This window comes from Pan troglodytes, chromosome 14, assembly GCF_028858775.2.
Source record: "Pan troglodytes isolate AG18354 chromosome 14, NHGRI_mPanTro3-v2.0_pri, whole genome shotgun sequence".
Lineage (NCBI taxonomy): Eukaryota > Metazoa > Chordata > Mammalia > Primates > Hominidae > Pan > Pan troglodytes.
Genome location: NC_072412.2, coordinates 85,315,664 through 85,332,332, shown reverse-complemented (window position 1 = coordinate 85,332,332; position 16,669 = coordinate 85,315,664).

Sequence of the window (16,669 nt, the reverse complement as noted above, 5' to 3'; positions counted from 1 at the left end):
CACCCATGCAGTGTTCTTAGACATATCTTCTAGTTCTTAAGGCAACATGGAATTATACATGTGCTTCATTACGAGAAAAATAATTACAAAAAACCCAGTTCAGCAAATAAAAATGGCATCAATGTTACAACAATAATGAAAAGTACCAACAAGCAGCATATACATATATATACACACACACACATACATACATATATATATTATATATATATATGTATATAAAAATACAGATGGGATTGAGGATTTCCTTAAGGAAGACTCTATTCCTCCTTAACATTGCATTTTAGTTGAAGACAACATCAATGAAAAGTATTTTATTAACATATTTTTCTAACAATTATTTGAAGGTTCCCAACAATTGGTCTGCGTTGACCTCACATGTGCGAATATTGCATTCATTGTTTGCCTATTCTGAGCAAGGTACTGTGTTTTTTATTTTTCCTTAAATATTAGAATCTTGTCTATCACAACCATTGCATTATCTCAAAGTTTTTTCTAATAAATTTTAGAACAACCCCACACAATAGGTATTCTTATTCTCATTTTACTAGTACAAAAACTGAGGCTTCAATAGGCTCTGAGACTAAATCAAAGTGAACCAGCCAATAAGTGTGAAAGCCACTTTTCTTCCCATCTAAAATAGTCTTTGTTTCACACAGAATTTTGCTTTTGAGACTTAGCCACATAAATACATATGGATCTGGTTCATTCCACTAAGGGTTACACTTTATTTCCTTTTTTCTTGGCTACTTAAGCTGCTTCTAATTTTGCTCTTAAAAACAGCACTGCAGTGAACATCTGTATATATATTGACATGTACACTAAAATAAAAATATTTGTTTAGGCTCCGAATATATATCTAGAAGTAAAATTTCTGGATTATTGAAAATATCAACTTTACTAGAGATTGCAAAATTACTCTGCAAAGTGGTTGTACCGATTTATACTTCTCAGTTGTTCCTTTGGGTTTCTTCACTCTATATTCCTCCAAAATAAGTCAAACTGATACATATGAAATGGCATTTTATTGTGATTTTTTAAATGTACATTCTTTCATGTATTTAATGATCATACAGGTTTCCTTTTCTGTGAGCCACCTGTTATATATTGTTATGGTCTGAATTGTGTGCCCTCAAAATTTTTATGGTGAAATTCTAAACCCCAGTAGCTTAGGACATAACTCTATTTAAAGAGATAGGGTCTGTAAAGAGGTAGTTAAGATTGAATGAGGTAATAAGAATAGTACCTAATCCAGTATGGCTGGCGTCCTTATAAGAAGAGAAAGGGACACCAAGGGAGGCATGCACATAGAGAAAAGAGTATGTGGGGAACACAGCTAAAAGGTGGAGAGCCACTTTCAAACAGTGTTGCCTTCCTCTTCAAAACTCAGTGCTGCTGGGCGCGGTGGCTCATGCCTGTAATCCCAGCACTTTGGGAGGCCAAGGCAGGTGATCACTTGAGGTCAGGAGTTCAAGACCAGCCTGGCCAACATGGTGAAACCCTGTCTCTACTAAAAAGACAAAAATTAGCCGGGCATGTTGGCACATGTCTGTAATCCCAGCTACTCGGGGGGCTGAGGCAAGAAAATGGCTTGAACCCGGGAGGCGGAGGTTGCAGTGAGCAAAGATCATGCCATTGCACTCCAGCCTGGGCAACAGAGCAAGATTCCATCTCAGAAAAAAAAAAAAAGTTAGATACTGGTAAATGTTGGAAAGAATATAGATCAAGGGAATCTCATCCACTGCTGGTAGGAGGGTTACCTGGTAGAGTCTTATTTGCAAATAAAGCTGGAGGCATCATGCTACCTGACTTCAAACTATACTACAAGGCTACAGTAACCAAAACAGGATGGTTCCAGTACCAAAACAGATATATAGACCAATGGAACAGAACAGAGGCTTCAGAAATAACACCACACACCTATAACCATCTGATCTTTGACAAACCTGACAAAAACAAGCAATGGGGAAAGGATTTCCTATTTAATAAATAGTGTTGGGAAAACTGGCTAGCCATATGCAGAAAACTGAAACTGGATCCCTTCCTTACAGCTTTTACAAAAATTAACTCGAGATAGATTAAAGACTTAAATGTAAGACCTAAAATCATAAAAACCCTAAAAGAAAACCTAGGCGGTACTATTGAGGACAAAAGCATGGGCAAAGACTTCATTACTAAAACACCAAAAGCAATGACAACAAAAGTCAAAGTTGACAAATGGGATCTAATTAACTACCATCAGAGTAAACAGGCAACCTACAGAATGGGAGAAATTTTTTGCAATCTATCCATCTGACAAAGGGCTAATAGCCAGAATCTACAAAGAACTTAAACAAATTTACAAGAAAAAACAAACAACCCCATCAAAAATTGGGCAAAGGATATGAACAGACACTTCTCAAAAGAAGACATGTAGCCAACATATGAAAAAAAGCTCATCATCACTGGTCATTAGAGAAATGCAAATCAAAACCACAATGAGATACCATCTCACACCAGTTAGAATGGTGATCATTAAAAAGTCAGAAAACAACAGGTGCTGGAGAGGATGTGGAGAAATAGGAACACTTTTACACTGTTGATGGGAGTGTAAATTAGTTCAACCATTGTGGAAGACAGTGTGGCGATTCCTCAAGGATCTAGAACCACAATTTCATTCCAGCAATCCCATTACTGGGTATATATCCAAAGGATTATATATCATTACACTGTAAAGACACATGCACACCTGTTTACTGCAGCACAGTTCACAATAGCAAAGACTTGGAACCAACTTAAATCCACATCAATGATAGACTGGATAAAGAAAATGTGGCACATATACACCACGGAATAATATGCAGCCATAAAAAAGAATGACTTCATGTCCTTTGCAGGAACGTGGATGAAGCTGGAAACTGTCATTCTCAGCAAACTAACACAAAAACCGAAAACCAAACACCACATGTTCTCACTCCTAACTGGGAGTTGAACAATGAGAACACATGGACACAGGGAGGAGAACATCACACACCGGGGCCTGTCGGCGGATGGGGGGCTAGAGAAGGGATAGCATTAGGAGAAATACCTAATGTATACCACGGGTTGATGGGTGCATGTATACCTATATAACAAACCTGCACATTCTGCACATGTACCCCAGAACTTAAAGTATTAAAAAAAAAACAACACATACTCAGTGCTCTTCCTACTCCTTGTTTCCACGAGGCAAGCTTCCTAAGTGGGAGAAATATTTAAATGAGACTATTATCAGATACACCAGAGCAAACATAAAAATGTGTGCTGTGCTTCAAAGTATTAGGCTGGTGCAAAAGCAACTGCAGTTTTTGCCATTAAAAGTAATGGCAAAACTGCAGTTGCTTTTGCACCAGCCTAATATTTACATCAGGGAGCTAACTACCTATTTGAACTTTGAACTCCGCTTTTGGAAACTGCCTTCAGAACTTGTTTACATGCTGCAAAAGATAGTGAGCCTCAAGCTTATAATCACCCTTTCACTAAAATATAATCACCCCCTAGAACAGGGGTAAGCAGCTGTCTCCTTAGGGTGACTTTGAAAGGGATGAAAAATGCTTCAGTGTTCCTCCAGATAACTCATTCACCCACTGGGTGAAGCCTGAAATTCTGCCCCCTCCCCATAAGAACTTAATCCCTTTAAAATTTGATCCTTTATTAAAATGGAAAACCCTACAAGAAGACTAACAAAGGATCTAAAAGCAAAATATCAAGCTGGATTGCTCTCGGTGTAATTTATACTAATTTCCTCTCTTACCATATTTGTAGAATGCTGACATATTCACATTTTTCTCACTTTGGCTCCTTACTTTGAAAACCATAGCCACACTGGACTGTTATTATATATGTGTTGGTACCTAATGTCTTACTTGTTCAAGGTAATTTGTATTTTAACAGTAGTCCTCTGTAAGTATATTTTATTGGTAAAATATTCAAGCCAATGGTAGAAAATATTTTTGCAGATGTATCTTCCCGCCCTGATCATCACTCTTTCTCAATGTCTTGAATTTCACTTCTTTGGGTTAGCATACGGTTTTGGAGATGCACATGGAAGTTGGTCAAAAATTCCAACTACAGGAAACTTCAATATATACCAATTTTTTTCTCTAGGAAATTACTGTGACTTTTTATTTAACATGAGTAGAGCTCATTCAAAGAAATAATGATTTATATAATTTATCTGCTATTCCTTTTAGCAATCATGCAGAATTATTCATTTTGCTCCTAGAACTGGAATATCAAAAAATCTTATCTCCAAGTCACAGAATATGATATTTTAGAATTTACAATGTGGATGTTTTTATCCCCTTACATGACCAAACAGAAAGTTGTAAGCTGTGTTCATGGGACTGGACTTAAGATGTGAAAATGGACCATACTAACTTCCCATTTTGTTGTTTCCTCAAGTTCTGCCATTTATTTACTTAACATTTACTTAAGACTTAACAAGACATATTTAACATAAAGGCTTTCCACCAAAGAGGCACAATTTAGACCATGTATTTGCTTACTCTGTTTCTAGGTCCTGATGAAAGCAGCGATGAAAATTGAGCTATCTGTTCTCACACCCAGCCTGTAGTAATCAGTATTTGAAGCAAAAGGAAAAAAACAAATACCCTACTTAATCTTTAACCTTGACTTGTCCCTACTGAATGGATCTGGAGCTAACAATATTAAGAGTTTTTTAAAAAACTGGGAAGAATAAAATAAAAAAACCGGAAAGAGAACAGAGAAATAAGAAAATAAAATGGACATACCAGAGAGATTTGCACCTGCTTAAAGGAAAAAAAAATGATGTCAGACCCTCTTTGCCTTCTCTCCCTTAAGTACAGGGTTAGATAATTTGCAAAATGGTAGAGCAAATAATTTGTGTTTCTTCATATATTCTCCACTCTTGATCTCTCAATACTTTCAGTTAGCTTTTTGGTTCATCAAATCCTCTCCTCAGATTCTATTTAAATGACATTAACATTTGCTCACTGGGAATAGGACTGATATTATCAACTTACTTAACAAGGGCTATGAAATTTGAGACAGACTGTGGGAAAATGTTGGCTCAATGGGTAGTACTCTATTTCTGGTTCTCTTTTCTGGGCCAGAATGTCAGAGAGATAAGTTTCTGAATTCACACGAGTTACTTTCCCTGCCCTGGCTGCACATTGCATGGCAGATGGCCGAGTGCGGACTAATGCTCTTTAGTAACTTAAGTGTGGGATGGAACCAAAGCCAAATTATTATCTTCACTTTTTTTTCTTGATCAGAGAAGCAGCCTTGAAACTCATGACCCCATTCTTAAACAGTGAAATGTCTTTTAAAATACTGGTTCATTTTAAGTAACAAACCAGCAAGACACTATATTCTATGGATTTATCTCTAAGCTACAAAGAAAATCCTAAGAGCAAAGGCTTTTGATAAATTAGTAGTTACGTTTCAGGCAATATTTTTGTTTCATCTAAAACTGTTTATTTTTAATTATATACTATATAATACATGCCAAATAGTATATAAAACATATAATTTTATTTACATTTTATATAGAATTTATAGAGAGAAAGAAATGTTATCAGTAGATTAAAGAACCCATGAGTACCTCTCCCTGATAACCACTTATTTCCCTCTAGGGATGATCACTGTGATAAATTCATTAATTACTTCTTTTCATAATTTTGCTTTATATGTATATCTTTAATGTATGTGTATCATTGAACAATTACTGTTTTTGTTGAGCCCTACATAAATAAAATCATAGAATGTGTGTTTACATGGCTTGCTTCTTTCACTCAACAGATTTTAAGATTCATCCATGTTGATACTTGCAGCTTTCATTCATTTATGTATAGTATATACATAACATATACTCTATGCTATACTATATACCATACTATGAACATATAGTATAAATATATCAATATTTATTTGTACATTTTATAGCTGGTGAACACTTGAATTTTTCTGGTTCTTGACTACTCAGAATCATGCTGCTGTGAACATTTTTGTACATGTCTTAGATGCGCTTGTGCAGGAAATTTTCCAGGAGTTGTATCAAGGAGGGGAAGAGCTGGTCATATCCTATGCACAAATTCTACCCTTACTGGTAAGACTAAACTGTTTTGCAAAGAGACTCTACCAGGTAACACTCCTACCAGCAGTGGATGAGATTCTCATTCATCTATATTCTTTCCAACATTTAGCAGTAACTTTTTTTTTTTTTTTGAGACAGTCTCACTCTGTTGGCCAAGCTAGAGTGCAGTGGTGTGATCTTGGCTCACTGCAACCCCTCTGCCTCCTGGATCCGGGTTCAAGACATTCTCCTGCCTCAGCCTCCCGAGTAGCTGGGATTACAGGCATGTGCCACCATGACCAGCTGGTGTTTGTATTTTCAGTAGAGACGGGGTTTCACCATGTTAGCCAGGCTGGTCTTGAACTCCTGACCTTGTGATCCTCCTGCCTCAGCCTCCCAAAGTGCTGGAATTACAGGCGTGAGCCACTGTGCCAGGCCTAACAGTATCTAACTTTTCATATTTGCCAATCTGATGAGAGTTAAATGGCATTTCATTAGAGTTGTATATTTCATTTTAGGAATTACTAATGAAATTAAACATTTTTAATATGCTTAAGCCAGTCATATATTGTTTTCTATGAAAATCCATTTATGTCTTTTACCTATTTTACTACTGAGTAAATTTATGTTTCAATTCTTGATTAGTAGGAACTATTTATATATTTATAGTCACAATTATTTATTAGTTACATATGCTTGTAATATTTTCTCCTGGGTTTGGATCATCTTTTTATTCTGCTTGTAGGTTCAAAAGCTGTTAATTTTAATTGTTAATTCATCAACTATTGCACTTATAGTTTGAATTTTTGATTTTTTGGCTTCTTCTTTAATAAAGTCTTTCTTGCCCAAAGGCTATAAAGTTATGCTTCTGTACTGTCTTCTAAAATTTTTACAGTTTTGCCTTTCACATTAATGGTTTAATCCACTGGAATTAATTCACCCTGATTCCCTTAAATGTCAACAATTTACATTATCAGAGTACAGTTATCGAAACCAAGGAATTAATATTGATACAATACTATTAACTGAAAAAAATTAACATTTCACTAGTTTTCCCACTCAGGTCCATTTTATGTTTGAGGATCCAATCCAAAATCCTACATTTCATTTAACTGTTGAGGGTTCCTCATTGCTTCTATTCTGTGAGGGTTCCTCAGTCTTCTCTGACCTTAATACTTTTGATGAGTACTGGTCAGTTATTTTGTAGAGTGTATCTCAGTTTTGAACTTTCTCATGTTTCTGGTGATTAAAATGAGATTATGCATTTTTGTCAAAAATGAGATGTGATGGTATTTCTCACTTCTTCATCTCAAGGGGTTCATAATCTCAACATCTTAACCATGATTACTTCCTTAAGGTGGTACCTTCCAAGTATCTCCACTGTAATGTTACTATTTTCCCCTTTGTAATTGATAAATATCTTGGCAGAGATACTTTGAGACTATGCTAATGTCCTACTCCTCTTCAAACTTTTACCCAGGGATGTTAGCATCTACTGGTAGATCTTGCTTGCTACAATTACTGAACTCTTTGTCTAATGGGTCTTTATCACTATCATTGTTCTAATTTATCAGTTTCAATTCTTCCATAAGCCAAGACCATCCCTTATTCCCATTTATTTATGTCAATATAGACTTATGAATATCTATTTTAATCTATGGACTAAAATCCAATACTATTATGAGTATTCTGTTCTTCAGATTTGTCTAGTTTGGGCCATAGGGAACTTCAATTTGATTCTGTGTCTTTTTGGCATGGCCCATCCTTTTTTATCTTTTTTTCTTAATCATTTCATTTTTTTTCTGCTACCACAAAATGGTACAGGCTCATCTTGTATATTCCCTGGCCCAGTCATGCATTCAACTAGAGAATCCCTGGTTCCTCTTACTGGAGAATAATAGTATTTGGAAACAAATATTTGAATGCTAGGCTTACTTTTCTGTGGTGCCATTGCCCCTACGCTTTCTGAACATGTACAGATAAGAAACATATGCATGTGTACTGACTCATACATATATCTCTATTTCTAGATCTGTATGCATTTATGTTAAATAATTTGAGTTCATAATGATACTGTCAATCAGCATAATATTCATTGCAGCCTTCCCCTTTTCCTTATTTTTATATTTCTATTTCTGACCATGGGAAACCTGACTCTCATTATCTATCACACATTCATTTATTCCTTCAATCCTATTATACACATAAAATAGTTACTGAATTACTAATCCATACTCTTACAGATTTACCAACTAGAGTATGGTGTTTGTATACAGGATTGTTTTTGGTTTTGCTTTTGTTTTTTGGTCTTTAGCCTTGTGATACCCAGTTAAAATACACTTTTTCCAGAGTTACTCAGATCAGGCCTTACCTTCCTCATCCCCTTCAGTAAAATGTTATTTATTTGTAATGCAGTTAGGTTCATTTTTTTTTTTTGCTATTTATATTCCATTTTTATATCTGTATATCCTGGTTAACTTAATTTTTTTAGTACATGAAACATTACTATGGTTATATAAGACATTACTATGGTTATTAGAGTCAGAGCTATAGAAAAGTTGGATTCATTGAAGAGTACACCTCTTCCTAATCCACATTGTTCTACTCCCATTCCTCCCTTCTCTCTACCCTCTTTCCATTTACCTCTGTAAGTAACCAATCTCCTTGTTTACAGATTTATCTTATATTTTGCATGAACTAGCAGATACATACTTTCTTATATCTCCTTCTTTCTCATATGATTGTTGTCACACTTTAATACTCTTTAGTAGTTTGCTTTCACACTTAATAGTATATCCTGAAAATCACTAGTCACTTCCCAGAAATCACCATCCTTCAATTTTACAGCTATATAGTTTTCTGTTGGGTGAATATACCATAATTTATGATACTATTCCACTATGTATAGACGTTTATATTCCCAATAGTTTGCAATGACAATATCTCAATGAATAGTCTTGTGCATATGAATGTTCATATTGTTGGAGGTTTATAGTCAGGACAGATGCTTAGAAATGAAATCTCTGAGCCAAAAAGTAAGAGAATCGGTAGTTTTGCTAGGTCTTGCCATAGATCCCTTTAGAAGTGATGTACCATTTTTCATTCCCACTAGCAATGTATGAGAATGCCCATTTCTGCACAACCTCACAAAATATTATTGCTTTTTAATTTTTACCACTCTAAAAATGAGAACTGTTATCTCTGTGCTATTTTAGTTTGTATTTCTCTAATTATGATTTAATTTGAATGGCTTTAGATGTTTAAGGACCACTTTTGTATCATTTTTAATGTAAATTGTTTGTTCATTCTTTTTCTAATTTTTCTATCAGGTTTTTGATCTTGTGTCCCTCAACTTTTAAGAGTTCTTTGTCTCTGCGATGTGTGGTGAATTTTCTTCCAGTTCATCAGTTGCCTTTTGGTGGTGCTTTTGATATGGGGCTGCTTTTCTATTCAAATTTTTTTATTTTTATATAGTCAGATTTTCAATCTTTTTTGTCTCTGGATTTTGAGTCATAGTTATAAAGATTTTCCCTATATCAAGGTTAATGAGAGCTCAAGGTTAATAAGAGTTCACTCATAGTTTATTCCAGTACTTGAATGGTTTTGTATTTTTTACACTTTAGATCCTAATCTATAATTTGCAGTTTATTCTTATGTATGGTGCAAGGTATACATATAAATTTATTGTTTTCCAAGTGGCGATCTAGTTGTTCTAGCATATTTGTTAAAAACCTGCCTTTCTCCCAGTGATTTGAGATGCCACCCCAGTATCCTTTATGTCCACCTGTTGCCTATACAACGAGCTTTTTCCATTTTCTTTTTCCCTTCATCTCCCAATTTTTTGGTGCATTATTTCTATTTTGTTACAGTATATGGCATTTGTAAATTCAGTTTCCATCCTCATTCCTACTTACATTTAGTCTTAGATGCACATTTATATATTTTCAAGTGTTCGCCATCAGTCCTTTTGCTGAACTTTTTCCAATCAGCACTTGGTGGGATTTAATCCTCTAGTAGATTCCTCAAGAAGAGATGATGAGTACAGAATTTCCTAATTCCTTGTATGTTGAGAATTGTTTTTCTATAGGCTTCATATTTGACAGATACCTTAGTTGGATGAAAAATCCTTGGCTTTCACTTTTTTTCACAGATTTTTTTTCAGTGTGCTTTATTTTCTTACTTTGTCTGTGAGCTTTCAAAAGTCTAATGCAGCAGGGCACGGTGGCTAATGCTTGTAATTCCAGCACTTTGGGAGGCCCAGGCAGGCAGATCACCTGAGGTCAGGAGTTTGAGACCAGCCTGGCCAAAACAGTGAAACCCCATCTCTACTAAAAATACAAAGATTAGCTGGGCATGATGGCAGGTACCTGTAATCCCAGCCACTAGGGAGGCTGAGGCAGGAGGATGCTTGAACCTGGGACAGGGAGGTTGCAGAGAGCCAAGATCATGCCATTGCACTCCATCCTGGGTGACAAGAGTGAAACTCTGACTCAAAAAAAAAAAAAAGTCTAATGCCAGTCTTTCACCTTTAAAAATTATTTGGCCATCTACCTGGAGGCCTTGAGAATTTAATCTTAACCTATGAAATTTAATAATTTATTGATAAATTATTTGGGACTTTATATGTGAATAATCATATAATCTAAAATAAATGATATTTTTCTAGCTTCCTTTCCTATCCTCTTCTTTCCCTCCTTTCTTTCTCTCTGTCTCTATCTCACTGAACAAGCCAGGACCACTTTCTTGATTATAGGCCAGTCAAGTCCTCCTCCCTATGAATAATTCTTGTTGCCTCCTGACTGTATGCTATGCTCTTGGTTCTATCCTCTGAGTCATCCTTCCTTTTTCATAAAAAATAGCCCGAGGCCACAGCAGAGTAGTTTTCCAACTTGTTCCAGTTGGCATCAAGTTGGAAATCTAGTCTTCTTTTCATTTTGGGCAGGCTCTGCCCCCTTCAGTTCAAGCTAGTATAAACAGGTATTTAGCTTACCAATATAAAATGCTAAGACAGATGGCAATAAATTAAAAGTGTACTAAGCACTTGCATAAAGAGGTAATTAAGAAAATAAGCAGTTTGGGGCTCCGATGCCAGGCAGACTTGGGTCAAACTCGCAATCTGTCACTTACTAGCTCTACAAACATGGGCTCATGTAAGCTCTCTTTATTTCCATGTTATCATCCTAAAATGTGGATGAAGGATATAAATAAGTAAACATTTAAAATACTTTCAGGGACTGCTACATAGTGAAAACTAAATACAGCTTGGTTATTGCCAAATGGTTGTTATTCCTTCCCAAGTAGCATGTGCGTTCACCATGGATAAATGAACATGAAAAGATCAGTGGCAGGAATTGAGCAAAGAAGAAAGAACCACAAGCTACTTAGCCATTTTGACCAACATTTTAAAAGGAATAAATAACAAGTGATGGTAGATGCTTTCTTGCAAATTGTATCTTGATTCTTTTTACTTTCTTTTTGGTCAGGGGTAAAAGCAGCACCTCTGAATGAAAAAGGCATTGAACAGAAGTCAGAAGCATTGGTTTTTCATGCTGCCTCCTCCTCTGCCCAGTAGCCACTTGATGTAGCTCACAACCATCCAAGGCTTAGTTTCTGTATCTAAAGAATAGGAATTCTAGCCCTGTCCTGTTCTCTCTCCATGATTATTGTCACTCTGAAATGGACAATGAGGCTGTCAAAAAAGAGAAGAACCAGCACTGAGTACCCACTGTGTGTCCGGTACTTGAAATACATGATCGCACCTACACCTCTCAAAAACCCTAAGAGGGAAGTATTATTTTTGAGCAACTTACACAGAAAGAAATTAAGACTCAGAAAGTTTAAGTAACTTGTTCTGGATTACTTGCTAAATGGTAGAGCTGGATATGAATCTAGATTGAGATAGTGAAGCTCAGTTATCAAAACTAAAACGTCACTTCTACCTAATCAGCAGGAATGACGTACTGCTGACTCGAGAAACGCCAACCTAGAGGGATCGCCTATTGAAAATCAGAAATGGACTTATACTTCAGGAAAGGTTAAACCTGCTGGTAGGACTCAAACTGGCTTTAAAGGAGAAAGGACAGAAAAAAGATCAAGCCCATCGCGTCCATCAAGTTCACCTCACATTACTTCATGATAGTTCACACTTGCCCTCATCACATTCCAGCTACCTATTATGCTCTTTTCTACCTGCAACCTCTCTCCTGGGTCACTGAGACTTGGGCATCCTGGTACACTTGCAAATGGATTGTTTTCTTCAGGTAGCCAGCTGCTAGTTTTCACTTAAAGTTCACTTTGAAGATAGGACCCAAGCTCTTAGTTTTAGCTAGTTCCTCCAGAGTTCAATCTGCATTCCTATGGGCTCATGTTTCAGTAGCCCTTTCATTGATACAAAACCCAAATTCATAACCTTATTATTTTTGATGCAGAATATTGCCGTCACTGAAAAAAAATGTCTAAGGTGCACCATCACCTCTCCCTGGCAGATGAGAACTTCCATATTGACTTCTCCCTGGGATTGGACCTAAACTTGTTCCTTTATCCATGAATTTATGGGAAACAACTGTGCCTCACACAATTGCATCCCAGTTTTCACTCTCTTCCCTCCATACCCTCAATGCCAATAATATATCACCTTGCTCCATCCCTAGAGTTTGGCAGAAGTTGCCATCTTGTTTCATGGAAAGAACTGTTTATGATACACAAGTGATGTCTTTATCCGATTAACTGTTCCCAAATATGAACTCTGGAAAGTTGCCTTACTTCACAATAAACTTATCAGAATAAGTTTTTTCTTATGGTCCTACAAACCATTAAAAAGCACTGGACTTTGGTTTATGGAAATTATTCATAATCCACTCCAGTTATCAAAATAACAAAATTAAGATCACTGATCTTTCAGCATACCTATGTCCAAATACTGAGAAAATAATGCATCAGCTAAAGTGGACAAAGGAGATGATTAACAGTGTGCTGAGAGAACATCACACCAACATCAAGTGTGTCGATCACACTCACCCTCTGTGTAATAGGAAAAGAGTCATGATTAGTACAGAGGACTACATTTATTTCTCTGCTATAATCTGAACTTCATCAAAATATCTGTTGGTCATGTTTATGTCTGTCTACCACAAAATAAGAGTTAAAGAAAGCATTATCTATCTTTATTTTAACACTTAATACAAAATGCAAATAGTCCTAAAATATCTACCAAAGCTTAAAGATCAAACTGATCATAGCAATTTCCATATTAGCTCAGAATATGTCAAAGCAGAGAGCTACAGAATAAATGCCAAGTTATATTCTAAAAAGTGAGAGGGCAAGAGAAACTCTAAATAGGTTCACTTTGAAGACTGCATAAAAAGCAGATGCCATCAGTAAAGATTATTCCTGAATTTTGTTTAACATAGGGCAAAATTTTTTTTTAATGTTTTCATCCTAATTATATTTTTTCAAAGAGGACACTGACACATTGTTGCTGCTCAGAAAATTAGTGAATGTGGAAATACAAACTCTAATAAAAATATTTTGGCTTCTTTTCAGTTCCTAACACATACTCTAGAGTTCACTTTATGGTTATCAGGAGAAATCTAAGGAAAATAAAGCTCAACAGAACTGCAGAGCATCAACTGGCTTAACCTTGTCAAGTAGGGATGAAGCCGGAAGTGCCATGTGACACTGACTGACAGAAACCAAAACCGATGAGGAAAATACACTGAAGAAAAGATGGCAAAAAGTTAATGAGGTGTGTCCTCTACCATGGCCAAGATCACAGAAAACTGATAGAAGCATTCTGTGTTTCAGCAAACTAGTAAGTTCTAGCAGCCTTTTTAAACCTTCCCACAATCCTGTTTACATAATCGTGTTCCTGGCAATGAGAATCACATGGACAGACATTTCTAATTGGAAAAGTCACATTCCTGATATCCCAATACTAAGGTTATTACAGTTTATAAGTTGTACAGTGGCATATATAAGGTCATAAAGTGGAGGAGAAAAAAAGATTTGTAGACTACAGTGCATTTTTTTTCTCTTCTTTATTTTATTTTATTTTTTTGAGATGGAGTCTCTCTGGGTCGCCCAGGCTGGAGTGCAGTGGCGCGATCTCGGCTTACTGCAAGCTCCATCTCCCAGGTTCACACCATTCTCCTGTCTCAGCCTCCCGAGTAGCTGGGACTACAGGTGCCTGCCACCACGCCCGGCTAATTTTTTATTTATTTATGTATTTATTTATGTATTTATTTATTTATTTTATTTGTATTTTTAGTAGAGACAGGGTTTCACCGTGTTAGCCAGGATGGTCTGATCTCCTGACCTTGTGATCCGCCCACCTTGGCCTCCCAAAGCACTTTTTTCTCTTTAAGAGACAGGGTCTTGCTGTGTTGCCCAGGCTGCTGGAGTGCAGAGGCAAGATCATAGCTCACTGCAACCTTGAACGCCTAGGCTCATGCAGTTCTCCTGCCTCAGCTTCCTTGATAGCTAAGACTACAGGCACACACCAACACACCCAGCTATATATATATTTTTTAATAGAGATGGAGTCTCACTATGTCACCTAGGCTGTCCCAAACTCCTGGCTTCAAGCTATCCTCCCACTTCAGCCTCCCAAAGCACTGGGATTACAGGCATGAGCCACAGCACCTAGCCCAATTATTGTTAGCCTTTTTGGGTTTTAAGCTAGAGTCATTTTTTAAATTGTGGTAAAATATGCATAACATAAAATTTACCTTTTAACCATTTTTAAGTATACAGTTTAGTAGTGTTAAGTACATTCCATTGTTGTACAATCAATCTCCAGAACTCTTATCTTGCAAAACTAAACGCTGTACCCATTAAACAACTCCCCATTTCCCCACTCCCCAAGCCCCTAGTAACCACCGTTCTATCTTCTGCCTCTATGAGTGTGGCTACGCTAGGTTCCTCATTTACGTAGAATTATACAGTAATTGTCTTTTTACAACTGGCTTATTTTACTTAGCAAAATGTCCTCAAGTTTCATCCATGTTGTAGCATGTGTCAGAATTTCCTTCCCATTTAAGGCTGAATAATATTCTGTTACATGTATATACCGCATTTTATTTATCCATTTATTTATTAATCAGCGGACATTGGGGTTGCTTCTACTTTTTGGCTATTGTGAATAACGCTGCAATGGACTAGTGTTTCTGTTTTAATCCCATGCTTAACTGTGTCTCACACCCACATTCATTAAAACAAACCTGCAACCTCAAGTGGCTCACATTCCGCTGAATGGGAAGATTGAGTAACATGGAACAATTAACCACAAAAATGTGATATGCACTTCTATTAAAATATTAAATTATATTTTAAAAGATTCCCCATACGTTATACTTCATGCCTAGAAACTTTTCTTGTTTTCTGATTTTTTGTTGTTGATATTTATTTAATGATATGCAACTTCAGTTATATCATTCAAACATTTTGTTAAAACAACTAACACTCAATACCTGTTGGTTGGTCTTGTCAGGATATAAGCCTGTGATACTGAGGAAAGATAACTAACAGTTTCTCTGAAAGAAAAGAAACTTATTACAACAGTTAGCATTATATCCTGAAGTTCACCGAGAATAAAAGGTAGATTTAAAATTGTCATTTTAAATAGAAGGATACACAAGAAGAGAAATACATGATTGGAAAGTTCTAGACATGTAAAGACTAAATGTAACAGTATCAGAACATGGATAAGCATTTTTTTAAAGGCAAATTCTTGCAAAAACAAGTGCAGCAGTTCCTCAGATAATATTGTTTTATTCAATGTCATTTTGTTATAAAGTTAATGAGAGGAAAAAATTGCCTAGAGTAAAACTGGTTTCATTAAATGTTGTTTTACTTGAAGTTTGCAGTTTCAAAGAATATATTGATGATGTTGCGTGAGGACTTACTATATTCATACTACATTAACTCTTGAGCAGGATTGTTGGAATAAACACTGTTATTACTGTTTCCTGTGTGAGAACCATGAAAATATCTGTCAGAAGCAGTCAGTGAGGGAACTGCTACAAGATTCAGGATAGTTGCCCCTGACTACAACATTCAAGTTAGCTTTAAAATTACTTCAATTTTAATCAATTTCATTGTACTTTTGTGGGACACGAAATGAACGTAAAACAAATAAAAGTACTGTTAAAATAACTACTATTAAGATATGAATCAAATGATTAAACTTGAGGTTAAGAAACTATTTTCTCACTGAAGTAGAAACACAGTATTGGTATATTGAAGAGCAAAAATCTGACTGTCACCTTCATTCATTCAAGGGTATGTAGACTTCACAATTTTCAGTTCAGTTTAAGTGTCTCATCAATGGTGACAAATGAACTGACTGTGCAAATCTGAAATCTCAAAAGCCCCCTAAAGGGAAAGGAAACTCATATTTAATAATAACTTTCTTTTACTAGGCAACATAGTAGTTGCCTTTAAATTTTTTCTTATTTAAACCTTTTAACAATTCTTTAAGAAAGGCAAGATTAGCTCCATTTTGCAGGTGAAAAAAATGGAGATCTGGTAAATTATTAAATTGGCCCAAGGTCATACAGCTAGGCAATTATTAAGCCCCAATAAGTACTTAGCTCT